The sequence below is a fragment of the Sapajus apella genome, unplaced genomic scaffold (genome assembly GCF_009761245.1).
Source record: "Sapajus apella isolate SASKATOON/1434 unplaced genomic scaffold, GSC_monkey_1.0 scaffold2, whole genome shotgun sequence".
NCBI lineage: Eukaryota > Metazoa > Chordata > Mammalia > Primates > Cebidae > Sapajus > Sapajus apella.
Window position 1 is genome coordinate 22332505 of NW_022436942.1, and position 27093 is coordinate 22359597.

At 52.9% G+C, this 27093-nt stretch overlaps 1 long non-coding RNA gene across 1 annotated transcript; it reads right to left on the reverse strand.

Moving 5' to 3' along the window:
• Window positions 1-20654: 20654 nt before the first annotated feature.
• Window positions 20655-27077, reverse strand: LOC116560536. Its single transcript, XR_004273008.1, has 3 exons — window positions 26496-27077; window positions 21666-21766; window positions 20655-21577 (listed from the first exon to the last, which is right to left on the reverse strand). It is a non-coding gene; the product is annotated as an uncharacterized LOC116560536 (long non-coding RNA).
• Window positions 27078-27093: the final 16 nt, after the last annotated feature.

Genomic DNA, 27093 nt, shown 5'->3' on the forward strand with positions numbered 1-27093 from the left:
TAATAGTAGCAATAATGATGATGATGACAGAAAAGGAACCTCCTGGTATCCTCTAATCCCTTCACTGCACAATTGAAGAAACCAAGGCCCAGAGGGGGCCTCTTTGGGGAAGACCCTTGGTTGGATGAAAGGAAGCCTGGGAAAAGCAGCTCTGATTCTGACCCAAGTCACTTTGCTTCTCTGGGCCTCCGTTTTCTCATGCGTCAAACCAGATGAGCAGATTCCCTGAACTCCAAAGGTCCTTTTCAGGTCTGTGAAACCCTAGGTAAATAAGTACCTAATAATGACAACAGTAACATGGTTTTTGACCCCAGGGATGATTCACCAGGTCCTAAGTGCTATGCATTTTCTTTTCTTTTCTTTTTTTTTTTTTTTGAGATGGAGTCTTGCTCTGTTGCCCAGGCTGGAGTGCAGTGGTGTGATCTCGGCTCACTGCAACCTCCGCCTCCCAGGTTCAAGCGATTCTTATGCCTCAGCCTCCCAAGTAGCAGGGATTACAGGTGTGTGCCACCATGCCCAGTTAATTTTTATAGTTTCAGTAGAGACAGGATTTCACTATGTTGGTCAGACTGGTCTCAAACTCCTGGCCTCAGGTAATCCACCCAACTTGGCCTCCCAAAGTGTTGGGATTACAGGCAGGAGCCACTGTGCCTGGCCACCATGCATTTTCCATAGGCCATCCCATTTGAGACTCAACAACTTTATGACATATCATTATTCCCATGAGGAAACTAAGGCACAGAGAGGTTAAATAACTTGGCTGAGGTCCTTAAATGGCAAAGGCAGAATTTGAATCCTGCCAGCCCCTCTCCAGGACTTGGGCCCTCAGTTGCTATTCATATAAGGGGACTGGTACCCATCCCTGCAGACCTGTGGGCCAGTGTTCCTTCCACTGCACCAGGCCACCTGCCCAGCTAGGGCGCTGCTGGCCTCAGGTTCTCTGGAGGCCGCTGGGGTCTGCTGTACTCAGGGCTGGAAAGCCTAATGCTCAGTGCACACCTTCCAGAAGGGGGCTTCAGGGCAGAACAGGACTTCTTTTTTGTCCATGAGTTTCCTGAGCTTCAAAGAAAAGGGCTTCTTGAAGGAGGCCTCAAAGGCTGAGAAGAGCATCTTTGGGACTCCAGGAAGCTGTGAATGTTCTTGATCAGGGCAAGAATGATACAACAGTGTATAAAATTCCCTCCCTGCCCCTCACTCAGTGGCCTGCCCACCTAGAAAACCCTGCAACAGGCAGCCAGACTGGCCCAGCCTGCAAAATCTTTCAGTGACAACATACACACACACTCACTGTCCCTTCTACCCTGGCTATTCCAGCCTCTTCTCTGAAGCTTCACTGCTGGAACTTGATGTTGGATCTGGCTTCCTCCTCAGAAGACAATTTATGGCAACATGTCGAAGACTCTGTTTTAATGAAGTTGCAAAAGCAGGTTAATGGGCTGTGGGTGTTTTTCATTCCCTTCCCCCTGCCCCATATCCACCCCTGGGTGGATGAATGATGCCTCTCCCAGCAAGATGCAAAGTCGGGCTGAGGATCTCAGGCCTGGACTCAAGCTCACATCCCTTCCTTGGCCCCTGCTCAGCTCCTCAGCACCACTCCTCTCTGCCACTGAGAAGGTGCTCAGAATGTCTAGCCCCAATCCCCCCTGCTATAGCTGTGGTCCAGAAGGTGCTCCAAGGTCTGCCCAGAGGGGAGGAGCATGGCATATTTGAGTGGCAGGGACTGGGGCAAGGACTGAGGCAGGGGTGGGACTCTGGGGAAGAAGTGAAGTACTGGAGAATGGATTTCTTTTGGATTGGAGAGGCAGGGAGGCAGAAACTCAGCTAGCATGGACCCAGAGAACTCTGAAGCTGGTGCTAGGATTCTGGAGGAGGACTGAGTTTTTGGGAGCCCCTCCAGTTGCTGTTCCTGCCTGTGTAATTCATCTCTGTTTCCTGGTACCATGCTGATACAGAGCTGCTCTCATGACTGCTGGTGACTGTTTGCTAACTGAATGATGGATACAAGAGTGAATGACTCTTCTTTCCCTACGCCAAGTCTCTGGGGCTAAACTACCCTCATCCTTGCTCACCTCTGCACCTCCCCTCAGCTGCTCCTACGTGGAACCCTCTCCCTTCTCAGACTCAGCCCAGTCCTGGCTCTACGCTTCTGTCTCTTGGGGAGTTTTTCATGATAAGCCTGCAAGAAGAGTTCTCTATTCACTTCGGTCCAAGATTAGGGTCTGTCATTCCTGTAAGTTCAGGGTTCCTAGGGAGAAGGGTCTATGTCACTTCCCTCTGGATTCTGCCCCACCTCAGCAACGCCCAGGGCAGGGCTCTAAGAATGAGGTAGGAGCTCTGGGCTCAGTTATTGCTGGGAACACATACCCAGGAGGACCATACTGCTGCCCAGAACCAGGCCTCGTCCTTCCTCCCTACAGAAGGCTGGGAGCGTACCACAGCATCTGGCCTGCCATCACTCCAGGGAAGCAAGGAGCCTTCTCCATTCCCAGCCCCTCATTGCCAACAAAGGAGGCTGTTGGCCAGGGTTTGGGACTTGAATACCAAGATGGGCTAGAGCAGAGCCTTGCTGCCCTGCAAGTTCAAATTATGCCCTCCTCTAGGAAGCTGGGTCACCTCTTTCCTTCCCCTCCAAACTCTCTAGCTTTCTTTGACAGCCTTAGTCCCTCCCTTCCTCTGGGCCAGGTAATAGCACAGGGCTGTGGCCCTTTGGAACAACCCTGCAAAATCCCCAAAGCAAGCCTAGTGTGAAGCCCAGAAAACCCACCATAATCTCCAGGGCAACTCCGTAGTTGTGCTCCAAACTCTACCACAGCCTCCAAAATCTATAACAACACCCCTAAATCCCCATAGTAACATCCAGAACTACCCAGCCCGGGCAGTGCCACAGAGCCACCCCAGACATGGCCCAGGAAGCTGAATACAGCCCCTTTAGGAGCAGCTAAGCCTTCTAAGCACTTTCACTATTGGACCTTGCTCTCCACTAAGCTTTGCTGTGGTAGAGGGACAGGTGGGTGCCCAGAGCATGAAAATGAGGGTTTCCCCTCCCCTGAGGTGCTGAGGGAAGATGTCTGGGAGGACAAGCCAGATGGTCCCTCGAGGGCCAGGGAAACCCAAAGACTATGGTGGTTTATACCTGAAATGGGAATCCATGGGGCTTCTATGGAAATTTCTGTGGATGAAGAGGAGACAGGGCTCCCAGGTTCCCATGGTCACACACACATGCCTTGCAGATCTATTTTGGGTCTGAGTCTGGGGGGCGTGGGAGGTGGTGTGGAGGCAATGGGTATGGTGGGGTTAGTTGATGGTGGTTCAGAGGGAGCAGACACAGGCCCGTTCCCCTAGTCTGATGAGAGAGAAGGCAGTCACACCAGGACCTGACTTAGGAATTGCTGGAGGGGCTTGTTGAGTACAGGGAGAAACTAAGGGGAACCAAGGGTTTCAAATCAGGAGGGCTTCATGGAGGAGAAGCATGGGCAAGAGGCTGGAAAAGACGGACCAAGCACAGTGGCTCACGCCTGTAATCCCAGCACTTTGGGAGGCTGAGATGGGCGGATCACCTGAGGCCGGGAGTTTGAGACCAGCCTGACCAACATGGAGAAACCCCATCCCTACTAAAAATACAAAATTAGCCGGGAGTGGTGGCTCATGCCTGTAATTCCAGCTACTAAGGAGGCAGAGGCAGGAGAATCGCTGAACCTGGGAGGCGGAGGTTGCCGTGAGCTGGGATCTCACCATTGTACTCCAGCCTGGGCAACAAGAGTGAAACTCTGTCTCAAAAATAAATAAATACAAATGCAAATAAAAAATAAAAGAAGGGAGGCACAGAGTTGGGGAGGTCCCTTGGGGGGACTCTGTGGCTCTCAAAGGGTTGGCCTGATTCCAGGCCAGGCTGAGTTCAACCTGTGGAGTCACCAGACGTTGATGTCTCTGGGTGTAAAAATCTGAGAAGGGAAGAGGGTGAACGTGGACTCAGGAAGCCAAGGGATGGCAGGCTCTGCCCTTGGCCCTTGACCTTGGGTAATTCCCGCCCACTTCTAGTGTCATCTTTCTCCAGTCTATAGAGAGGGAATAACAACAACAAGCATTCTTGATTTTTTTTTTTTTGAGACGGAGTTTCACTCTTGTTACCCAGGCTGGAGTGCAATGGCGCGATCTCGGCTCACCGCAACCTCCGCCTCCTGGGTTCAGGCAATTCTCCTGCCTCAGCCTCCTGAGTAGCTGGGATTACAGGCACGTGCCACCATGCCCAGCTAATGTTTTGTGTTTTTAGTAGAGATAGGGTTTCACCATGTTGACCAGGATGGTCTCGATCTCTTGACCTCGTGATCCACCCGCCTCGGCCTCCCAAAGTGCTGGGATTACAGGCGTGAGCCACCGCGCCCGGCCACATTCTTGATTTTTTAAAAAGCTTCTCTAGCGTGAGGAAACGACTTGGGAGGAAGCTATTTGGCCCACGATTCAGTAGATGTAAATGGTGCCAGCCCCTCTGTGGTGCATGAGATGTCAAGTTCTTAGCTCCCAGCTCTGCCACCAGACAGTCCTTTTTTCAGGCCTCAGTTTTCCCATCTGTAAAACAAGAGGAGTTGCACTTGTTTATTTCTTGGGGCCCCTCCCCCATCTGGTATCTGTTTAATAATTTTCAAGGTTCTTACAAAGGAGATAATAAATGTCAGCAAGCTTTGTCCAAGTATAAAGCAAGCTCTTAATGTGAGAGGCTGAAGGGCTCCCCGGCTGCGAAGAAAGGTGCTTTGAGCTGGGCCATGGCCCACAGGCTCTCTTAGGCTTGGACCCCTGGAAGGAAAATGCAGGAGCCCTGTTCAAGTTTATCCCACCCCCTTCCCAGAGCTGTGCCCACGCCAGCAACATTCTGCTTCTTCCCAATCCACCCCCAGACTCTGGGGACCAAGCCCTGCTCAGATTGGGGGTGGGGCTCCCAGGGGCAGGGGCAGAGAGGGTGGGAGCCTCCTTCCAAGTGGCTCCGAGCTGGAGCACAGCAATTACGCGGGAGGATTTATGTCCCTTTGCCTTTAATCGGAAACTCCATGTCAAGAAGAAAAATCTGCACTGTCCTCCGGCCCGGCTTCCTTCTTTATCATTATTATTGGAGGAAGGTTGATTTGGAAACTTAAAGAAAAGTGGGGTTGGGGGTGGGAGCCACTGGGGAAGGGGAGGTGTGGGGCACAAGGATGGCCTTCCTACTGTTTGTCTGGTTTGTCACAAGAAGGGGACAAAGGGCAGGCCAGGGGCTGGGGTCCTGGAGGGCAGGTAAGAAAAGACCAGAGACACATTAGGGGGAGGTTGGGGGCTTCAGGGTCAGGAAAGGAGGGGGCACCCAGGAGCTGGGGGATGCTTGGAGGGAGGGAAAGGGTGGACAGGCAGAAGGGACAGCTGGGGGTTGAAGGGACCTGAGGAGAGAAGAGAGCCAGCAGCTGCCTGGGTGCTGGAGGGAGGGAGCAGCCAGGTGCTGCAGGGGCTATGGGTGGGCGAGGGGGTTGTGGAACAGCCAGAGAGGGCAGCCAGTCTCTCGGGGGGGATACTGTGGCAGAGGGAGAATGGGGGTAAGCAGAGGGGATATGGGGTGGGGGAAGAAGAGGGTGGGGCCTCGTGGAGTGAAGAGGCATCGGGGCTGGCAGAGGGAGAGGAAGGGGAACCAGATGGGATAGCCAGGGACTGGGGCTGGTGGGGGGTTGAACCAGGAACTCTGTCGATACGGCCTGCTCCCACAAAGGCGTCTCCTCCCTGTCTCCCACCTGTCTCCTGGTGTCCTGGTTAGAGGGCTCTGTCCTCCCACAAAGCCCCAGGTTTTTGCCTTCCACCCTGGGAGCTGTTTCCTCTGGGGAACAGGCTGAGGGGAACCACTTGACTCTGAGACAGGTCTGCACTCTGGGGAGGGGAGAGCAGGGACAGAGGCCTCCTTCAGCCATCTGCCTGCCCTGTTGGGAAGTCCCCCCAGTGACTTACCTGTTATCCCTCCTGTTGCCGGGATTTCATTCTGATGCTTTGGAGTCAGGCCTGGGTTTGAATTCCGTCTTTGGTGCTGACTACCCAAGAACATCTCTCTGAACCTCAGGGTTTTTGTCTGCAGCGTGATGGCAGTGATATCTCTACGGCAGGTGGTGTCAGGATTAGAGATAATTAGGGGAAGTACCCAGCACATAGTACGCCTTCAAGATGCACTGTGCCCATCTGGAGGTAGCACCTGATAGATGCAATCTCTCCACTTTACAAAGCATTGATGAATTCTTTGTATGTTTTCTCATTTGATTGTCATGACAACTTAATGAGGGAGCCTGGGTCGGTGTCATTATCCTCATGTTAGTGATGGAAACCATGGCACAGAATGGCTGAGTGACTTGCCCAAGGCCACACAGCACATTGCTGGAGCAGCCGGGTGAGACAGCCCCATAATACCACATGCGAGACTTGAAGATCCTCCTCTGGGTCTTCTTCCTCCACCCTTGCCAAGGCCCCCCACCCAGCCACTGGCCCCTGGAATGAAGAGTGGAGTTTAGGGTGCTCAGCAGAGTGGCTGAGCTCCCAATCCTCCTGAAGCCTGGGCCGTGCCCACCCTCATGCACCTCCTCCCTAGCTTGACTAAGAGGTTTTATAGCCGTTTATGAGCAATTTCTTCCATATATCATCGGAGATATATAGCCAGGCAAATATTAGGGACCCACACGGAGGTTTTAAAAGTGAGTTTTATTGCCGCTGAAAGAAGGTGTGATAGGCAGCATGCATAGACCCACCTTCCCTCTTGCTCAGCGGCCGGGTGGTGGCAGCAGGGACCTGGCTTCAGCTGAGAAAAACCATCTGTGAAGCTGCGCATCATGCCAGCACCCAGGGGTGCATTGGTGGAGGGTGGTGATGGAAAGGTAGGGTTCTGTTTCTCAGAGAGCCATGCAAATGGGTACGGAGGGGTGGAAGGAGGCCAGAAGTCACAGCACCCTCTCCAAACCTGAGTGGGAAGACACCGAGTTCCAGTGGATTCGAAACACAGAAGCATGGATTGAAGTGAGACAGATTTGGGAAAGAACTTCTCCCCAGGAGCCCATGGGAGAGACTTTGGCAATGTCTTTGCTGGAAGTCTTTAAAAACTGGATCTGAACAAGAAGACCCCTGCCCAGAGCTGGTGAGCTGGACAACATGACCCCTGCGATCTTGAGCCACGGCCCCCGTCCTGCTGGAGAAAGCCCTGCAGAGGGGTCATCCGGGGCTTCCTCTCTGGCTCTGTCCCAGGTCCCCGGCCCACGTGTCCCCTGCCCTCTGCGGGCTGCTGGGTATGGGTGAATGGCAGAGGGGTAAGGAGAGCCTTCTTGGCTTGCGGCATATGGAGAGAAGATGTCCCGGGGAATCCTTGCTCCTGATTTAAGCAGCTCCGACAGCTTTATGGCGTCTCCTCGAGTGAGCCCCCAACGTTGGCTGTTTAACTTTTTAGCGTCGTTTAACACTTAGACTCTGGCGGACAGGCAGGCCCGAAGGCCCCAGAGGCAGCGGCACTAAATCAGGACACTCTGAGGCCCCGATAAATAATTTTTACAGGGCACGCAGCTCATAGATCACTAGTGGGGGTGGGGGGAGAGTGGCTGTGATATTTCAACCAATTGTCATATGTGACTGCCCTGTGCTCCGACTCCAGGTCGCCCACATGGCAGCCAGCTTCATAACCACAGCCGGCTCTGGGGCCTTCACTTTGGGGCATGGGAGGGAGTGGGAGATGGGGCCTTTGATAGCCCCAGGCAGCAGATGACCTGTTGCCTCCCCGGGAATGATGGTAAGGTCTTTTCAACTCGCTGCTGTCCGTAGAGCATGGGTGCCCAATCCAAGCCTCCTCTGACACTGGGAGAAGGGACAGCTGAAGACATGAGGACAGGGTGGCAGAGAGGAACATAAATAACTTTCTGTAGCCAAAAAGTCACTTTTCCGACCACCTTCCCTGTTCCGTTGACCACCTCCAAACCTGAGGGCTGCGTGAGAGAACAGCTTAGAGGGATGGAGATGTTAAACCTGAGCCCTGGGGAGGAAGGCAGAGCCGAGGCTGAAGTTCAGAGAAACTGGCAGCATCCCTGTACCACTTATACCCCTAGAGAAACAGACGGAGAGACGTTGGGGGGAGCGTGGAAGCGGGAGACAGAAACAGAGCGAAGGCCGGGTAGTGAGAGGGACAGAAAAACGAACATGAAAGACACATGAAGATGCAGAAAGAACAAGAGACAGAGGCAAGAGGAGACAGACCAGAGTGACTCAGAAGGACACTCCCAACAGATGGTTTGGTGTGGAGAAGGAGGCCTTTTCCTTAAGCTTGGTACCACACAAGAGGAACAGTGGTATGGACAGACCCAGGCAGGGCTGTGTCTGTGCCAGGCTGACCTGCCCTGTGCCCTCTGAGGGCGCCTTTCCCATGGCTCCAGGACTGTGTTTCCCTGCACTGGCTTCAGGCTGCTTCCCCACTGTCTCCCCTCCCCTCAGTGCCCTTGCCCCGTCCCCTCATCTGTAAGATCCTGGGATTTGCAGGGACACTTAATCCATATGGAGCTGATTCATTCCCATCTAAATCATCTCCATGAGCTTCCCTAAGAGCCCTCTGATGTGCCAGCCACCATTCCTCTCCGCGGGGCGGTGGCGGGCTGGGGGCTGCCAGTAAACAAACCTTAGCCGCCATCCATCCATCCTGGCCTCGCCCATCAGTCCAGCCAAGACCATTCATCTCTCCAGCACTGCTTGCCGCACTTCTCCAGCCCTCCACCCATCTGTCTCTCCTCCTCATGCCCCTCTACTGGAACCTCTACCTCTCTGCCTTATCCGGAGTGGCATCTTGAGGGGTCATCTCAGCCGTCCCCCTGCCTTCAGACAGGAGCCTTACTTTACCCCTGGCCCAGCATGTCGGGGGCTCTCCCGGTTCATCACCTTCCAAGAATGAGGCCTTCAAGTCTGATGATTTTTCTCTGCAGCACTGACAACCTAGGGAAGTCTTTTCTTCGGTCTAGCTTGTGTGCTTGACCTTCACATATGACCACATGTCTGCATGGGAGTGGGTATAAGGATACAGGATTATATTCAAGCACGAGAGTCTAGTATTTGTAATATGTACCTCTCTGGCTTGACTGGCATGTGGAGTGCGAGACCAGTGAAATGGGCCTTTCCCCCAATCTCCCACAGCAGAGTCTGGCCCAGTGCCAAGCACAGAGTGGGTGCTCAGTGTTGACTGCTTACTGGCCATCTTCTTATTTGCCAGTGCCATGAGTCTAGTGGGCTCACATATATTCCAGAGGGTTTTGGTGGGATGACTCTGTGGATCTGATACAGGGAAGATCATGGCACCTCTAGCCTGGCAGGGTTCACAGGAAACACTAAGGAAGTGTCTCTTACTTCTCTTCTCCCACCCAGACTTCTTAACATAGGCCTGGGGGTACAGCTTGCCCCAAGAACTTGGCCTTGGTAATTGTGGGGCTGAAAAGGGGGAGGAGGAGCAAGAGGGGCAGCAGGTGCTGGTAGGGCCTTCCATGGCACCAAAGCAGAACCCTCACATTTGGGGGAAACCCTTATGTTACCTGCACTCATCAGAAGAGCGCATGGAGGGCGCCATTGTCCCCAGCCCCAGCCTTAGCATTATGGCCCTTCCCTTCTCAGCCTCTTCACCTCAGCCTGGGAGGGGTGGTTCTGAGAAGGGGGCTTCTGCAAGCGCCTCAGGAGAGAAGACAGGAGCAGATCTCTGGGTCCCATCTCAGTGTCTCCACGCCCAGCACCTCTGGGAGCTGAGGAACAGGTCTGTCTGTCGCTGGAGTAGCAAACCTGGCTCAGCCTCTGGTAACCCTGCAGAGGGATCAAGTGGGCATGGGGGGTGGAGGTAGAGTCACAGGGAGAGATGAGGGCAGTACTTGTGACAGCTGCGTCCTTACCTGGATTCCACAGTCATGGAGAGTGGGGGGGGGGGGGGAGGGGGGGGGGGAAAAAGAACTTTTTTTTTTTTTTTTTTGGATTTTTTTATCATCTTTTTTTTTTTTTTTTTTTTTTTTGAGACGGAGTTTCACTCTTGTTACCCAGGCTGGAGTGCAATGGCGCGATCTCGGCTCACCGCAACCTCCGCCTCCTGGGTTCAGGCAATTCTCCTGTCTCAACCTCCTGAGTAGCTGGGATTACAGGCACGCGCCACCATGCCCAGCTAATGTTTTGTGTTTTTAGTAGAGACGGGGTTTCACCATGTTGACCAGGATGGTCTTGATCACTTGACCTCATGATCCACCCGCCTCGGCCTCCCAAAGTGCTGGGATTACAGGCTTGAGCCACCGCGCCTGGCTATATCATCTTTAAAAATTTTTTATTTTATTTTATTTTTTTACAGAGTTTCGCTCTTGTCACCCAGGCTGGAGTGCAACGATGTGATCTCGGCTCACCGCAACCTCCACCTCCCAGGTTCAAGCAATTCTTCTGCCTCAGCCTCCTGAGTAGCTGGGGTTATAGGTGTCCACAACCACGCCCAGCTAACTTTTGTATTTTTAGTAGAGATGGGGTTTCACTATATTGGCCAGGTTGGTCTTGAACCCTTGACCTCGGGTGATCTGCCCACCTCGGCCTCCCAAAGTGCTGAGATTGCAAGTGTGAGCCACTGCACCGGGCTAAGATTTTATTTTGTTATACTTTAATGCTATCCCTCCCGCCACCCACCTCCCTCGGGAAAAATGAACTTTCATATGCCCTGAGCAAGCTGGTGCCTCACCACTGCCAGCCCCTCCCCAAGACCTGGGCTACCTTGTTAAGCATCTGCCCTGGTCGCGAACCAGACTAGACCAGGCAGGGAATCCCAGTGCAGGATTCTCCCCTGTCCCCACACGAATTCCCAGCTCCTTTCCCCTTGTTGCTGGCTCCCTGCATGGAGTCACTGTGAGTGCACAGGGCAGGTGAGGCTCTATAGCTGTTACCCAGTTGTGAGGATCCTTGACCTTGTCCCTCCCACCCCCCTACAGGGTGAGGAGGCTGTGACTGTAGTCAGAAAGATAAGAAGGGAGAGGGGCTGGAGGGGCCATGGGGAAGCTAAACACTTGGCCCAGTGGTGTGAAGGTATGTGTGGAAGGGGAGGGGCCTGCAGGTGGCAATGATGGAGTGCTTCTTAGTTCTCTGAGCTGTACACATGTGGGGTGTGTAAGACCATGCAAAAGGAGGAATTATTGCCTAAGAAGGAGAGGCCATGGGGGAATAAGAAAACATTCAAACCAGGGGGACCCCATGCTACCACCCCCATTACCATCACAACCTGACCCATCTGTGTCAGACTGGATGAAAGTCCACAGGGAGGGGAAGGCCTGAGAGCTGGCCTGCAGGTCTTCAGAGGAAAAGCTGATTTCTCAACGTGCATTTGCCTGACATTTCACAGAGCAAAAGGAGCTGGGAACAGCTGCTCAATTTCTCCAGGTGGGGCAGCCACGGGGAGCTTCCTAGCCTCCTCCTTCCTTCCTTGCACGCCTCTCTCCACCCCTCCTTCTGCCTCGTCCTCTGAGGGAACAGTGCCCTCTTTTCCCACTGACCTCTCATGGTTGTCCCCAGCCTCTTGGGCTGGACCCTCCTCACGCGCTCAGTGGCTTCTAACCTCTCTTGTCTCCTCTGAAACTCCTCTTCCTGCAAAAAGCATCCCAGGCTGCTTCATCTTCCCCCCAAAAAAAGCCCACTTACCCGGACTTGCGGCTGGTGGAAGTCCTTTTGCACCCGTTCGTGGGCTGCTGCCTTGGTCCGCAGGGTTTGGAGATTCCTTTGTTTGTCTGTCCTCTGCTGCTCAACATCCACATGTTCAATTCCTCACCTGCGATTCCCACAATACAGGTGAGCAGCCAAGTGTTTACACAGGCACCAGCACGACTCCAGGAGCCTGAGGCTTTTAAATCTATTTGGCAGCCCTTTTTCTGACACCATGAGGCAGAAGTGTCTTAGGGATGCCGGGAGGCCTTAGAGGACCAATCAGTGGGCCTGGCGCACTTTCCCTCAGGGAAGCCACCTCCTGCTACAGCAAGTAGGGACTGAGGCTGGACAATGGGAAGAACTGGAATCTCTTAAAATTGAAGAAAAGATTTCCAGGGTTTCAGTGAAGACCTTGAGGAGGAATGACTTGAATCTTTTCAGGCTCTGAGGGAGCAGAGAGGCCTGGGAGTCTGGAAGGGTTTCTGTCCACTCTTGCAGAACTGACTCAAAAGAGGGACGGCCATCTTCTTTTTCAAGAGCCCTGACTCATCCACTTTCAGTCCCGTTCCACTCGCAATTTCTTAGATAATTGCTTCTTTCTTGGACAGAAATTTGGTTCTTGAGCACCCTGGCCTATTTTTCCCATGACCTGGGAACCATCTTTGGGAACCAACTTCAGCTTATGGTTCCAGAAGAACAGAGATGTAGAGACATTTTTGGACAGTCACACAGCAAACCATCAAGGAGCTGGGAATGCCCCCTTATGGATCCTCTTCTCTTCTCTGGATGTGAAGAGACAGAATGTGATCCTAGAGGGAAGGGCAGGGTTGGTGAGAGCTAGAAGAGCTCCCCTGCCCAGCAGGCCCGGATCCAAATGTGCACATGCTGGAAATGTCTTCACAGCCAAGGGCCCCTCCCTGCCAAAGAGAAAATCCCACAATTGGGGAACATCTGGATCAAACCACAGCCATGAAAGCGCAACATCAAACGAGGGTTTCTGAGTGACCCTCCCCACAGGCCCTGGTCCAAGAGAAATTACAGACCTTCCTGCTTGAAGCTTTTAAGTGTCACAGAACCCCTGAGTTTGGGATTGCCCCCTATTTGCCGGAGTGTGGTTGGGCCTGATTGCCCCCAGCGGGAGAGAGTGTGTGTGACCTGATCTTACCCCCACCTGATCCAGGCAGAAAAGCTGTGATGAGGGGCTCCAGCCGTTCAGGCTGGGGGCTGGGGAGAGAGGGGACAGGTGGGCCTTCTGAAACGTGCCTACATCAAAGGTTTGAGTACCCTCCCTTCCCAGCTTTGGCGCCTCCGGGGGGAGGAAAGCAGTGATTTCACCACATAACTGCACGTAGGGCGGATCTCAGTCTGAGAACTTCTGGGGAATGTGGAGAGGGGAGGAAGGGTGCTCCCCAGAGGGGAAGAAAGGGCAAGGGGGTTTCTCGCTTCCAAATAGCCAACCCAGGCCAAGGAAAATGGGGCCATCTGCAGCCTCCCTCCTGCTCTGCCCGCAGTGGAGGGAAAGCTGAGGGGAGGGTGCATTCTTCCAAAGGGGGAGGAGGAGCAGCCGTAGCAGGGGGAGGGCAAGAGCTGGATCCAAGATTGAGACCGGTGGGGAACAGGGGCATCTTCCACACAGGCGTGAAAGAGGAAGGCTGTAGGGTATGTGAATTCCAGAAGACAGTAGGCGCTGCCCTTCCTGTTTGCCAGGCTCTGTCTGGTCTCAGGAATCGGAGAGTGTCTGGTCATGATGCTGGCAGGGTGGGGTGGACTGTGGGCCCATGGGTTAGGGAGGCACCCCAGATCTGGCTGGAATTTCAGTTCAGATTTGGATCATTTGAGGATGAGTGAGAGCGGTGGCTGGGGTGTTGACACCCCACTGTAACCCTGGTTTAAGAAACCAAGGATTTATTTTTGAGTGGAAGGTGACCTTCAGTTCGGAGGCGTGTGGGGAGAAAGAAGGGGCACCCTTTGCATATAGTTTCGCTCATGGTCTCCATACTCCTCCCCTTCAGGGAGCCTTCCATGACCCTTTCCTTTCCCCTCCCGTGGAGGTTTAGGTGTGTGCGTGGTGCTCCCATGTGCCCTGGGTGTACTCTAGCGTTGGTTCTTTTCATCCTGCTTTGTAAAGATCCATGGTTTATTTTTCTTTTCTTTTTGAGATGGAGTTTCACTCTTGCTGCCCAGGCTGGAGTGCAATGACACAATCTTGGCTCACCGCAACCTCCACCTCCCAGGTCCAAGTGATTCTCCTGCCTTAGCTTCCTGAGTAGCCGGGATTACAGGCATGTGCCACCATGCCTGGCTAATTTTCTTATTTTTAGTAGAGGTGGGGTTTCACCATGTTGGCAAGGCTGGTCTCAAACTCCTGACCTCAAGTGATCCACCCCGCCTTGGCCTACCAAAGTGTTGGGATTTCCGGGCGTGAGCCACTGCGCCTGGCCTTGTGTCTCCTTTTTGTCACATGAGACCAAATGCTCTTTGGGGCCAGACTACCCCTACTGTTTCTCTGGCCCACAGTGCCTCTCAAGAAGGAAGAGTTCAGTCCAGATAGGTGGGCTGTGGACCAGCTGACCCTCTCTGTGAGTGCTGGTGCCTCAGTCTTCCATGTGGTGGCTTTGTCTGGGGCTCTGAGGGCTGAGCTTACACGAACTGTTGAGTCAGGGATGTTCTGACATAAGAGGGTGAATAGGCCACGTCAAGAAGCTCCTGTCCTAGTGACATAGGGCCCGAATGGCTCTGTCAGCTGAGAGAATCAGTGCTCAAGAGGAATGGCGTAGAGATTACAGAGGTCAGAGGGTTTTATTCAGAGTCTCTGGGAGAGGAAAATAGGAAAGGAACTGAGAGGCGAGGAAGGAAGGGCTAGGAGAGGCTGAAGGAGGATGACCATATGGGATAAACTTGACAGAGGGTGAGGAGGTGAAACAGCTTCGCCTGCTAAGGAGGACTTGAGTGTGAGCCTGGCAGGCCTTATGTCTAGGAGGGACCTGGGAGATTGTAAGCAATATACTATGTTCTGAAGATTGTACCCACCGCTGCAGTCCCCACTCCCCTCCCTTCCCAGACTCTAGGCAAGATGGGGTCTTCGGTCTCACTGTGATTTCTAGGCCTAGCCTGACCTGTGCTCGGGCAACACCACCCAACAGCAAGCTCAGGTCAAACCAGCTTTGCTTCCTACTCTTCGGGGCCTCCCTGAGGCTGCAGGGGACTTGGAAGTTGATGGACAGAAGATTGGTTAGGTGTGTGCTAAGCAGGGTCTCTCAGCAGTCAATGAGGTGGAGAGGATCTCCACTCCCTTTTTTGGGGTGCTGAGATATTGACAACTTAGTTGTCAAAACTTATGTTTTTCATCTTTGAATGCTGTGTGAGGCTGACTTGATCACCGGGCAGGCATCGCTGGGTGGCAGGGCGGGGCAGCATTGCTGAGCTCCAGAGAGCACCATTCACTGCATTCCTGGAGCACAACTCTAGGTGGTGCCATTCACATAGAAGTCAATGGGTAAGATGTCCCCTCTCCCCTGGAGGAGTGGTGCAACTATGGGTCACCCTGATGCCCTTTTTGGGTCAGGGCTCTGTTTAGGAGCCCGAGCTGGTCAACATGAGAACCAGCAATATTCAAGTAAGGCTTTGCCCAGAGATGTAGAGATGGACAAAATGATTTCTGAAGTTAAGTCCAGGAATGGGAGCTGCCTTCCAGAACAACAGGGCCATGGAGCAGTGTATGGTCTTAGGCTGGATTAGAAATGACAAAAGTCCATTATCAGGGAAGAAAAACAGTCTTAAAATCCCCAGATTGGAAAGGATAACCCATATGTAAGCACCTAGTGGGGCCTGGCACTTGATAGGTAGGCAGTTAATATGAGGCGAGGCACTAGCTCATGCCTATAATACCGATACTTTGGGAGGCTGAGGTGGGAGGATTGCTTGAGGCCAAGAGTTGGAGACCAGCCTGGGCAACACAGGGAGACCCCATCTCTACAAAAAATAAAAAATAAATTAGCCAGGCATGGTGGTGTGTGCCTGTAGTCCCAGCTACTTGGGAGGCTGAGGTGGAGGATTGCTTGAACCCAGAAGGTCAAGGCGGAAGTGAGCCATGATCGTGCCACTGCACTCTAGCCTGGGTGGCAGAGCAAGATCCTGCCTCAAAGAAAACTTCCACAAAAAAGCAAACAAAAAATAAACAACAATAACAACAATGAGGTGAGTCAGAATCAGAATCTACATTCCAGTCTCCAGGTGTGCGGGTCTTAGAAGCAGAGCGGCCTAGCCACCATGCCTACACATGTGCATGGGAACTCGCTGAAATCAGAAATGGGAACCTCACCTAGATGGAGGTCAGGAATTTGTTATTTTCTCTTTTCTCCTTCTTAGGGAAAGCTTAGTCCATTGTTTAGGATGAAAAATAACAACCAGATGAACGAAAGATCATCAGGAGTGATGAATAATGCGCTCCAGATGTGGCTGTGGAGATCTGGGTCTGGACGGGCACCGCTGCCTCTGAGTAGTCACCTTGTGGGGAGACCCCCTTATTTCAACAAGGTTGCAGTGACACAGACAATGTTTTGCAGCTCTTGTTCTGGAATTGTGTTCGGAGTATGTGACTCAGTTTTTTTTATCGTCCTTATTGGTGGTAGAGCTTTATCCTTTGCTTTTTTGGAATCAGTCAGCCAAAAATATATATATCAGTTAATAATGGCTGCCTTGAATACTTTGTAAACCAGCTCTGAAGTCAGTTTCAAAAGGAGACTTTGCAGAAATGTTTGAATCAATAGAGCCACATATGGAATGAGTGTATGTTCTCTGGAGGTGACTGTTTTGAAGTTTGTTAAAAGAAGCTAATCACAGATATAAAGTCCATATTGTATTCTGTATAATAAAATAATGTAATATGATGTTGAAGGCAGTATGCTAACTACCTCCTCCTCCTGCTATTATGAATTAATACCTCTAATAATGCATTTGCTTTTGCCAAGGAAGGGAGGGAATAGAGGCATGGAGGCTGTGTCTACACAGGCAGACCCAAGTGAAGAAATGGTGCAGTGATTCAGGGAGAAGGTTGGGCTCCACCTGCACGTGAGAGTTGCCTAACTCTGCACTGCTTTCTGGACTAGCTCTGTCTTCATTCTTCCAGAGGATGTGGTCAACTGGGCAGGGTGCACAGCCCTCTTTTAGAGGGGAGATGAATTTCTTAGCTTGGTTCTCTGTCATTCACCTGCAAAAATCAGCACTAAGATCTAAGAGAGCGAATCATAAATCAGTTCATAAATTATACTTTTCACAAAAGTGGAGGAAGTGAGGTCAAAATGAACGTACATAGCAAGCTTGTTCATACAGTTATTAGTTAACCTAAATGAAGAACTCTTTGGTTGAGGAAGTTTCTAGAACTTTCCTTTCCTGAGGAAAGACCAGGAAGAAATGGGTAAGCATCAGATCAGGGAGACAGGATCTTCCCTTTCTCTCCTTTTGGGAAAACCCTGACTGTGGGCCTGTGTGGGATTTTGGGTGTGATGGCCGGGTCTGGGGGCAGAGGGGGGTGAAGTGACCTCCAGGAGGCCTAGCCAGTGGGACGCTCAGTGCTCCTTTGCTGATAGACCAAGCTGCAAATCAGGAATTTATTAGGAGCTGAGACTCATTTTCCCACCCTTTATAGCCCTGATGACTCAGAGCCAAACTCTGGCAAGGGGCTTCCTCGTGGTTTTAATTAGACAATTAATTTTTTATTGCATCGTTTGATTTCCAGAGCCGATTCCACTCTCCCTCTTGTCCCCCACCTGCCTCCCAGCTGTGAACAGCAAAGGAGAGACAGGGGGATTCAGGGAGAGCGCAGAGAAAAAAAACCCTGTCTGCCTTTGAGCTGATTTAGGAGTGGTGGGGAGGCGGTGGGAATCCTCTACCACCCCAGCTTGTCTAGCACAAGAGACACTGTCCAGAGCCCAGACCTGGGCTCTCAGAGCCTGCACAAAGGCATGCTGAGCTGCTCCTCCGAAGCTTCTCCCTGCTGTTGCGCTAATTAGTAACACAGGGTGGGGGTGGGGGCAGGGAGCAGTGCCCCGAAATACATTAGCGGCATTTCTGTGGTTAATCCTGGCCCTGCTTGGAGGCTGTTTACCCTCTGCCCAGGGATTAGGAACCTGTTTGAGTTATAAGGGCAGGGAGAGGCCAGTGCTTGGCTCTGTCCTCCACCTGTTTTCAGGAGCTGGGGCGGGGGTGCTGAGCCAGCGAGGGGTGGGGGAGCAGTGAGAGAAACCTGTCTCCAATCTGTCTCCCCTTATTGATCTCCTGCCTTCCAGCAGCTTGGCCTGCTTTTGAATCTTGATCCTTCCCCCCACCACCCGCCCCAAGCTTCACCCCTCACCGCTGCCCTTGTCAAATATCACTCTGGCTTAGAAAGGTGGAGAGGAAGGAAAGAGGGAGAGGATGCAGTGCTTTAGCAGCAGTGGGGATGAGCCTGGCTGTGGAAAGGCCCCCTATATGCCACGTGTGTTCTCTCAGAGGAGTAGGGAGCCCCCCTCAAGATTTCTGACTATACTCATATTCTGCCCTGAAAGAAGAGAAGGCTAGACTCTAGGAAGAACTTACTTTCAGTAGCAAAAACAGGTAGCTCCTTCTTTAGAGTTTTATACTATGCCGAGCCCAAATATTTCACTGAGAGCACCATTGCTCAGAGGCCTTAAAATGGAATGGAGAGAGCTGTTTCCTCAGGTGTCCTGTTGGTGGGGACATTGTCACTCATTGTTTCAGTGCAAGGGCTCTTTCTGGAAGTGTGTGTTCATGTACTCATAAACACCCACCCACATACACACCACGAGCACTGGCGCACTTGTGCAGGCATGCACGCCACCAGGCACGACCCGTCAGTATGCCAAGGCTCCAGGTGATCCACAGAAAGGTGTGCACGTGCTCACACACACACACCCCGACAAAACCAAACCGAATCCCAGAACCAAGATGACAAGCATCCGCAGACACAGAAGTGGCTCTGAGGAGCCTCCAGGGCTCTTGCAGGTAAAGCAAGCTCTCCGAAAGACTAGACCAGGATGCCATTGAAGCAGAGGGGCTCTGGCGGCCTCCTTGTTCCTTGCATTCTCCTCTGGGGTCAGAGCAATATCAGCATTGGTGAATGTGTGCTCCCCACCTGACATTGTGGGTCTGGAAGGGCATACATTTCTCATGGGGCCCAGGACTGCAAGAAAAGTAGGATGTATTTATACCGGACTGTGAGGGACACAGAGATGAAAGGACCCAAACATCAAAGGATCCCCAGAAGCTCGGCACACAGACCTCTGGATCTAGGATTTGTTCTGTAAACAGGGTGTCTTCTCCTTCTGGGAAAGCTCACGGTTGAGCAATCCCTCTGCTGGGGCTTGAGGTGGTTCCACGCTGGGAGTGAGGGATAAGCCTCCTTGAGATGAAGCCCTGCCTCAGTGGTGGGGGGCACATCTCTGACAGCCTGACCACTCCCTCCCAAGTTATGCATAATGGGATTTAGAAATCCACAGAAGAAAGGGACAGAAAGGCTGTGTGTATGGGGTGTGGGGGCCAGGCCCAGTATTACTCGCTGACATGTGTGCTTCCATATGGCCCCACAGCGGAGAGACGTGAATTCAGGCCTTCCAGCACTCGGAGCACTGGGCTAAGGCTGGGGTGTGTATGCATGGGGATCCTGAGGTTGGTACCTCTGGGACAGTGAGGACAAAGGGGCCAGGAGAGCAGGCAAAACTCCCCCAGGGAGGCCATGCAGGGCTCAGTGTCTATCTGTGGGGAGAGTAGAGATGAAGAGAAATGGTGAAAAGAATAGGAGAAAGAGAAGAAATAAAAATGAAGGCACTGAAACAGAAAGAGAGAGCTAACAGATCCACACAAAGAGAGGCCGGGAAACACCGCCTGAGCCTGAGGAGCGGGTGGTGGGCAGCAGGAGGCGGGTGAGGGAGAGCCTCGGGAGGCGAGCAGCCAAAACAATCGGCCAGGCTTATGGCTGGAGAGGTGGGCAGGACGGCAGGGAGCAGAAGGGGCTGCAGAAAAAAATCCTGCTCTCCGGGCATGGGAGAGGCGGCAATTGAACCTGCTTCATCCAGCATTTCCCCTGCTCTTCTCTGAGACCCCAGGGCTGAGATTGACGGGCCTGCAGCTTCTCTGGGTCCTGGGTGGATTTGAATAATTAAGTCATCTGGATTCTTATGATTTACCATTTTCAATGATAAATAGACAGCGCCCAAGCCAGCCAGTTGGCAAAACTCTGGCTGCTAGTTATAATTTGTCAAGCTGCCAGGAGATTCATGTTTTATGCTAATGGAGGGGGACTCATTGACTAGGGGGAGGCAGTGACCGGGTCAACTCTTTCCTCAGGCACCCCAGAGGTCGAGAGGTCGGGGGAGAAAGGCCGAGGCTGGTATGGATTTTCTGTAAGGGTCAGTGTAATTTTATAATAATTCAGCGGGTACACACACTCTCACATACACTGAGGGTCATGTATGGAGAGATATGTTCAGATTTGCATGCACCCCTCCCCCCTCCACACACACACCCCAGCACCTGTGCAGGGGTCTGAGCCCGGTGTACACAAGCCTGGCACAGGCACGCTTATCTGCCCACCTTCAGCTCACGCACACGCACACTCACACCCTTGCTGTCACCTTCAGACACGTGATTACATCAAGGCAAACTCACAGACCTGCTCTTCAGCCTGGAGAAACGTGTATCACCTCTACCCTCCCACACGGCTGACTGAGCAGTTTTGGAGGGCCCCACGGCCCACCATCCCAAACCCTTTATTTCAGGCTTTCATGGAGGCAGGTCTCAGCACACGCCTCTTGCTCTTATTCTAACCTTTTTCCAGTGGGGAAAACAAATGGGCCCCAGGGAAGTCCTGCTTGTCAACCAGCTGGGGCTGGGTAGCTGGAGCTGGGAAGTCGGGGGCTCTGAGACCCCGCGGGCTCTGAGACCCCGCACACGGAAAGCTGCAATGAAAATCAGTGGACTCCGAACCACACTTTCTTTTCCATTGGTTTATTTGTATATTGGTCCACAACACAGTGAAGCCTCACAGTGGCAAGGATTTTTTTTTTTTTTTTGATAGTTGGGGCAAATTGAGGTAGAGACAATTTTTGGCACAGAGTAGGTACTAGATAAATATTAGTGGAATGAACCGCTGAAGCGACTGACTTCTAAATGGAGCAGATTGTTCATTTCGATTCTATTCCTCCACCTCGACAAACCTTTACATCCTCACTGGTTTGTGAGGCCAGAGAACAGGTGTGGCCTTTGGTGTGATAAGAAATGCTAATTTTATATCAACTGAAGCAATCTGGTCTCAATTTTGACCCTCAAATGCCCTCAAAATGGATCAATGAGCCAGGGAGGCTTGAGAAGGAGGGAGCATCTGCCCTTCCTCCTGCCCAGAAGAGAATTTGAATTTGCTGTGAGTAGCTTATGGGCAGGGCTGGAAGCTGCAGTTCATTACTGTCAGCAGCTTTGAGGCTGGTGGAGGCATGGGGAAGCATCAGGGGCTTGGGAGAAGACATTTCATTTCCCTGTACCCCACCACCCCAACACGAGGGAGAAAAACACAACAGCAAACTGAACAGAGCAGAGGCCGAGGCAGCAGGGAGAACCCAAAGACAGAAGCTGCTTCTAGCCATCAGGCTCCAGGACGAAGCTATGGCTCTCAGCTCTGCCCACTGAGATTCCGTATCCTGTGAAGCGAGTCAGGTTCCTTTCTTCCTGCCAGGCTGGAGTAAGGAGGCTGTTCTAGGCAGGCAGTCTGCAGCCGCTCACCAACCTCTGGAACAAGCTGCCTTCCTTCTTTGCGGAGCAGATGTAGATGGTGGTGGGTCTGGCTAATCAGGGGTGTTCCGTGGAAAGATAGCCAAGAGCCAGAATTGCCAGCCTCTCCATTCCAAGGGATAGATGACCCCTAAATGCATCAGGAATAGGGAAATATGCTTTGCTTATTTAAGAGTTTGAGGTTCCGACCTGGCATCATTGACCTCACTCTCATTCACCCTGGGAGAGTAACAGCCTAGGGGGCATCAGCAATTCCATTTTCAGGAGCAGGGACAGGCTGACGGTGGCTTGCAGATGGCTGGGAGTGCAGAAGAATTGTCTAGGGGTAAGCCAAGGGGATGTGAAGGTCATAATCATGATTACTACATAAAACCAATTGATACATCCCACATCTGGTTAGCAAAGCTTACTCCTCATTTCCCTCCTCATTTTTTTTTGAGAAAGAGTTTTACTCTGTCAACCAGGCTGGAGTGTAGTGGCACAATCTCAGCTCACTACAGCCTGTGCCTCCTGGGCTCAAGCAATCCTCCCACCTCAGCCTCCTGAGTCGCTGGGACTACAAGCACGCTACCATGCCTGACTAATTTTTGTATTTTTAATAGAGACAGGGTTTTGCCATGTTGCCCAGGATGGTCTTGAACTCCTGGGCTTAAGCAGTCCTTCCACCCTGGCCTCCCAAAGTGCTGGGATTACAGGTGTGAGCCACTGAGCCCAGCCACCCCCACCCCATCTTCTTATCCTGCTATTGCATCCCGCATAATGAACTCTTGAGGGCAGGGTGCATGTTAACCAGCCTAAAGGGCTCCGAGCAGAGCCGTTTCGGGTACGAAGATAGTATAAGATCCCCAACCTGGACTGGATGAAAAGGGAGACAGAGAAATCGGAAAGGGTGGAAGGAAGAGAGAAAGAGAAATAAAGGAAGGAAGAAGCTAGAGCAAAGAGGGGAGGAAAAGCTTAAAGAGCAACGCTGGGCAGTACTGGTCAGAGGCCTCCCTGAGAGGGCACTGCAAGGTTTACTATGAACACATCTTTCTAGCCAGTGGTTTGGGGGTGCCCCAGCCCATCCTCAAGGCTTCCACTGCCCTTGGAAGAACTGGCTGACCTCAGTGACCTGCCCCATTCCACTTTTGGAAGACAAAGGAATTGGCACTAAGAAGCCTTGTGAATCAACCAGAGCACATGAGCAGGGCGTGGAGAGTGCAGGCCCAACAGCCTAAAGATACCCAGCAACCCCAAGTGATCCTCTCTGTAGCTGAATAAAGTCCCCTTACCAATTAGTCTCTTTGTGTGTGTGAATTCAGTGAAATCTACTGCAGACCTAAGGTCCACTTGCCCTGGTAGGGAATGTCTTCCTTCCCTTTCATGTATGAGATCCTTTCTCTGGCTCTTCCAGGATTTGCAAACCTCCTGCCAAGCTCTTAGAAGATAAATCCAGCCCCTCCTGGCATGGAGAAACTCCCTGACTTGGAAGGTGGTTTTCTGGGGCAGGGGTGAGGATAAGGAAAGCAAAGGAGGCAGACTTTTCTTCTGACCAATGGAAGAAAATGAAGATCTCTCTCCCAGCCCCCACCTTTGCAAAGTGGACCAGGCCTTATCTTCAACCCTCTCTCACGTGCACATACCCAGGCACGCTCACCCAAACTAGAGAAAAACCCTCTAGTGCAATGGGCTCATTTAACAAATGATCAAACTGAGTCCCAAGGTCACAGAACGACAGCACCTCCAAGCTGAGAACGAAGCTGCCCAGTCTCCAGACAGCCTCTGCCAGCAGGGTCAGAAGGGAAGCGCTTGGGACCGTGGGTGAGGGGATTGAGCCCGGGAGAAGGGGCCGCCAGCGTGGGAATCTGCAACCAGTCCCTGCCTCGCTGGCCTCTTCTACTTCATGCGCAGTTTTTAGAACCAGATCTTGACCTGCGTGTCACAGGGCCTCAAGGCCACGCGTCCAGCTTGGCGGGCCGTACCGGGAGCAGGTAGGGCTACAGGAACAACTCCAGGTAGCTCAGCTGCTTTGAGAAGCCCGTAAGCAGGCGACCGGCCTCTGCCTCTACTTCCCACGTTTCACAGGCCGCCGTCACTCAGGGCTGGGTCCTGGAGATGGTGGAGCGGTCGTGGTAGGTCAGGACCCCGGCAGCCCAAGGTGAAGCTAGGAGAGGCCGCAAGTGGCCTCTTTCTGCTCACCCTTCATCTCCTCTTCCCTCCTCATGCTCCTCAGGAACCCGGCCCCTTTTTGTTAACTGTTAACCTCAGCTGAGTTCGTGTTTCTCCTTCTTTCTGCCCCCCTTCTCCTCACGCCCCTTCTTCCTTCTTTATCTCACTGTATCTTCATTTCTCATTTTCCCTTTCTTCTTTTGCTTCATTTCTGCCCTACCTTCACTTTCTCTTTTGCCTCCATTCCTTTCCCTTTCCCATCCTTCTTTCCCTTCCTTCTTGCCCTTGTGCCTATCTTTCCTCCTTGTCTACCTTTCTTTCTTTCTGTTTCCCTTCCGTTTCTTTTTTCTCACTTTTACCTCCCTTTCTTTCCCTTCCTTTTTCTTTTACTCTCTAGCTCCCCCCTTTCATTTGCTGTTTCTTTCCCTATTTTTCTCTTTTCTCTTCCTTTCTGCCTTTATCTCTAATCTTTTTTCTATTTTAACAGGGCACAGACTATCTCCAATCTTAAAAATGCAAACAAACCTAGTCCTGCTTCTTCCTTCTGCCTTTTATCAATATTCCTTTCATGTTACCTCCATCCCAGCCACCCTCCACCCTGCAGAGTACCTTTCTGTCTGCAGCATTAGGGCCTTTTCATCTCTCCCAGTCTCTTCTCTTTGTTGTTCTGATTTTTCCAGTCCTTTGTGCTGTTTTCCTAGACCTTCTTCCTATCTTCCTTTGTTTCTAGATTCCCTCTCGGCAATAGGCACATGGCATAACACTGGCCCCTCCCCAGGCGAGGTTTTTGTCCTGTGTCAGCCCAGTCATCCTTCATGCATTTATTTCTCAACTCCTCTCAACTTGAGACTCAATCTCAAGGGCCTGGGAATAGAGCTGTTTCCCCGTTTTCCCCTACGTGAGAAGTCAGGATTGGGTCCACAGTTCCCCACTACAGGCTTAGGGAAGCCTTGCCAAACTGCTGTCACTCCATCAATCCTAAGAAGAAAGGGGAAGAGGAGAAAGGAAAGAGGAAAAGAGAGATATTCCCATAGATCTGTGGGATTGGGTTGGGGGAGGTGGGGCAGGGGGGTAGCACTGGAGAGGCAGGAGCAAAAAGGACCACATTCATCAAAGGGGGAGTGGGGTAGGCAGAGGACCAGACATACCCCTCAGAGCACACAGAGCCCCAGCAGCCTGCAAGACTGCTCCCAAGCCGGCTCCCACATTTGCTTTGGGACTGGGGATGGATGAGGCCTTCCATCTAAATCCTCTGGGCTGCAGAGGTGTGAAGGGCCACCGGATGTGAGGACAGAGAAAAGGGCTTACATTCATTTTGAATATCAGCGGCCTCAAAGACCCCTTTTTCGGGAGACCAAGCCAAACTCCTTGTAGGCAGTGCCAGCCAAAGCCCTCCTAAACTGCTCAGCTAGGCCGTCCAACTCTTCTGGGGCTTGCCAATGAGCAGATGCTGAGCAGCTGCCAGACTAGCTGCTGGGCCACCAGGAAGAGGTTTTCCACCAGCAGAAAAACTTCAGGAAGAGTGAAAACAAAGTCCTGGACAGATTCTCGGCTTCTGACCCGGCAGGGCCTAGTAGCATCTGGAAGTGTGGGCCCAGGAAGGGCCAGAACACCACGTGTTCCCGTGGGAATTTTCTCTCCTGGGATCCACATCCCTTCCTGGCCCTTTCCAAGGAGTCCAAATGTGTTCTCTGCCTGGCTCCTCCAGCCTGGGGCTTCCCAGGAGGGGCCCAGCCTAAGGCACAGTACAGACCCTCCCCGGCCGGCTGGCCTGGCTGGACCTCTGCCCAGGGACACCACGGGCTCCAGGGTACCTCACACCCCCTCCCCCTGCAGCGGCCTCTGCCCTCCTCCACTTGCCCAAGCCACTCAAGAGCTTCTACACCTTCGTGGGCCTGCCCCTCCTGCTTGTCCTGGGCCCCAAGTTCAGCTGTGTCCTCTGAACCTCCTGCCCTCTGCTCTTGACTGCCCTTTGAAGAGCCTCTCCATCCCTTCCTCCTGGGGCATCTCTTGGGTGGGGGAGGAAATCTCAGCCCTGGGAGGGGAGTTGGGGCCTCTTTTCCTTGCCCTCTTTTGGGAGCTGGAGAAGACCTGGAAGTTGTGCTAGAGGTGGGAGGGGGCACTCTCTGGGTTCCATCTTAAGGAAATGGGTCTCTGACTCAAACTGGATTCACGGGAAAAAAAAAAAAAAAAAAAAAATTTTTTGGGAGTTGTTCTTTCTTTCAGGTCACTCCTAACTTAGAATCGACGTAAGGTCCCTGGGCAGCAGGGACCTGGGCAGTCCCTGACTAAGGCTCTGGGCGGATCCCCCGCCCATCCGGCAGTGTTGGAAACTCGGGCTGGCGCTGCCTTCCCTGTTTGCGGGGCGCGCCTGGGGATGTCCAAGCGTCTGTCCCTAAGGGCCTGCTGCGGCAGGCGGGTTTGGGACGGAGCTGGGTTTTTCTAGGCTAGTAAAGGGTCCCGACTGGGGAACGAGCAGACACGACCTTCCTTCAGAACGGGAAGCGGAGCACCCTCTCTCCCATTTTAACCCTCAAAACCCCAACTCCGCTCCCTTCTCCATTTCCCCTCAAAAAACTTTTCCGAAGTTCCCACAAGTTGCATTTGAGGAAAGAAGTCGTCTCCCTCAGACTCTGGGTTTCTCGGCTCCTAACCCTCCCCTCAACCCCCAGTTTCAGAAGCAAACCCCCCTCCCCTGCCAGCTGCCACCTTAGTCCCTAAACTCGGGGAAGCAAAAACTGCACCTGACAGAAGCCCAGCCCCAGCCCACATTTCTCCGGGCAAAGGCAGATGACCGTCAGCCTGCAGGGGAAACAGGGTGGGGTAAGGAGAGGGAGAGACCGGGGCGGGGAGACACGCTGTCTTCGGGCTGAAGCGCACCCGTCCCGGGCCAAGCTTACCTGCTCCGAACCAGCTCCTCTAGACTAGATTTCCATCCGCTCAAAAGTTTGTCCTTCTCGCAAACGATTCCTGGAAGGGCGCAAACTCGGCCGGTGAGGAGGGCAAGTGAGCCGGGTACCCTTGAAGGCGCAGGCGCCCGATCCAGAGCTGTCGGGGGGAAAGCGGGACTCGGGGGCACGATCGCCAAAGTGGGGACCAGAGCAGTGATGCGGAGGGAGAGCGTTCGGGCGCCGGGGCTGGGGCTACGCTGCTGGCGCGGGACGGCCCGGGACAGGGTGGGCGCTGTAGCGGGAGTGGCGAGCGGCCCGGGCGGGCGGGGCAACTGGAGGGAGAAGTCCCTGGGTCCCTGGCGACGTCTCTCGCTTCCTCCAGTGTCTGCCCCGCCGTTGTGCCCCAGCTCACAACATTCCCTCGATCCCTTCTGGGGCGGCCCTCAGGGCCCCCACAAGGCGAAAAGGGAGGGTGAGGGGATGAGGGGCCCCTCCCGCCTTAGCCCCTCCTCAGCCCCCAAGCCACAGCCCCCCCTTTCTCCCCAGAGCCCAGGGACAGACAGAGAATTGCGACTAGAAATTCGATCGATTGGTACGAGGGACCACG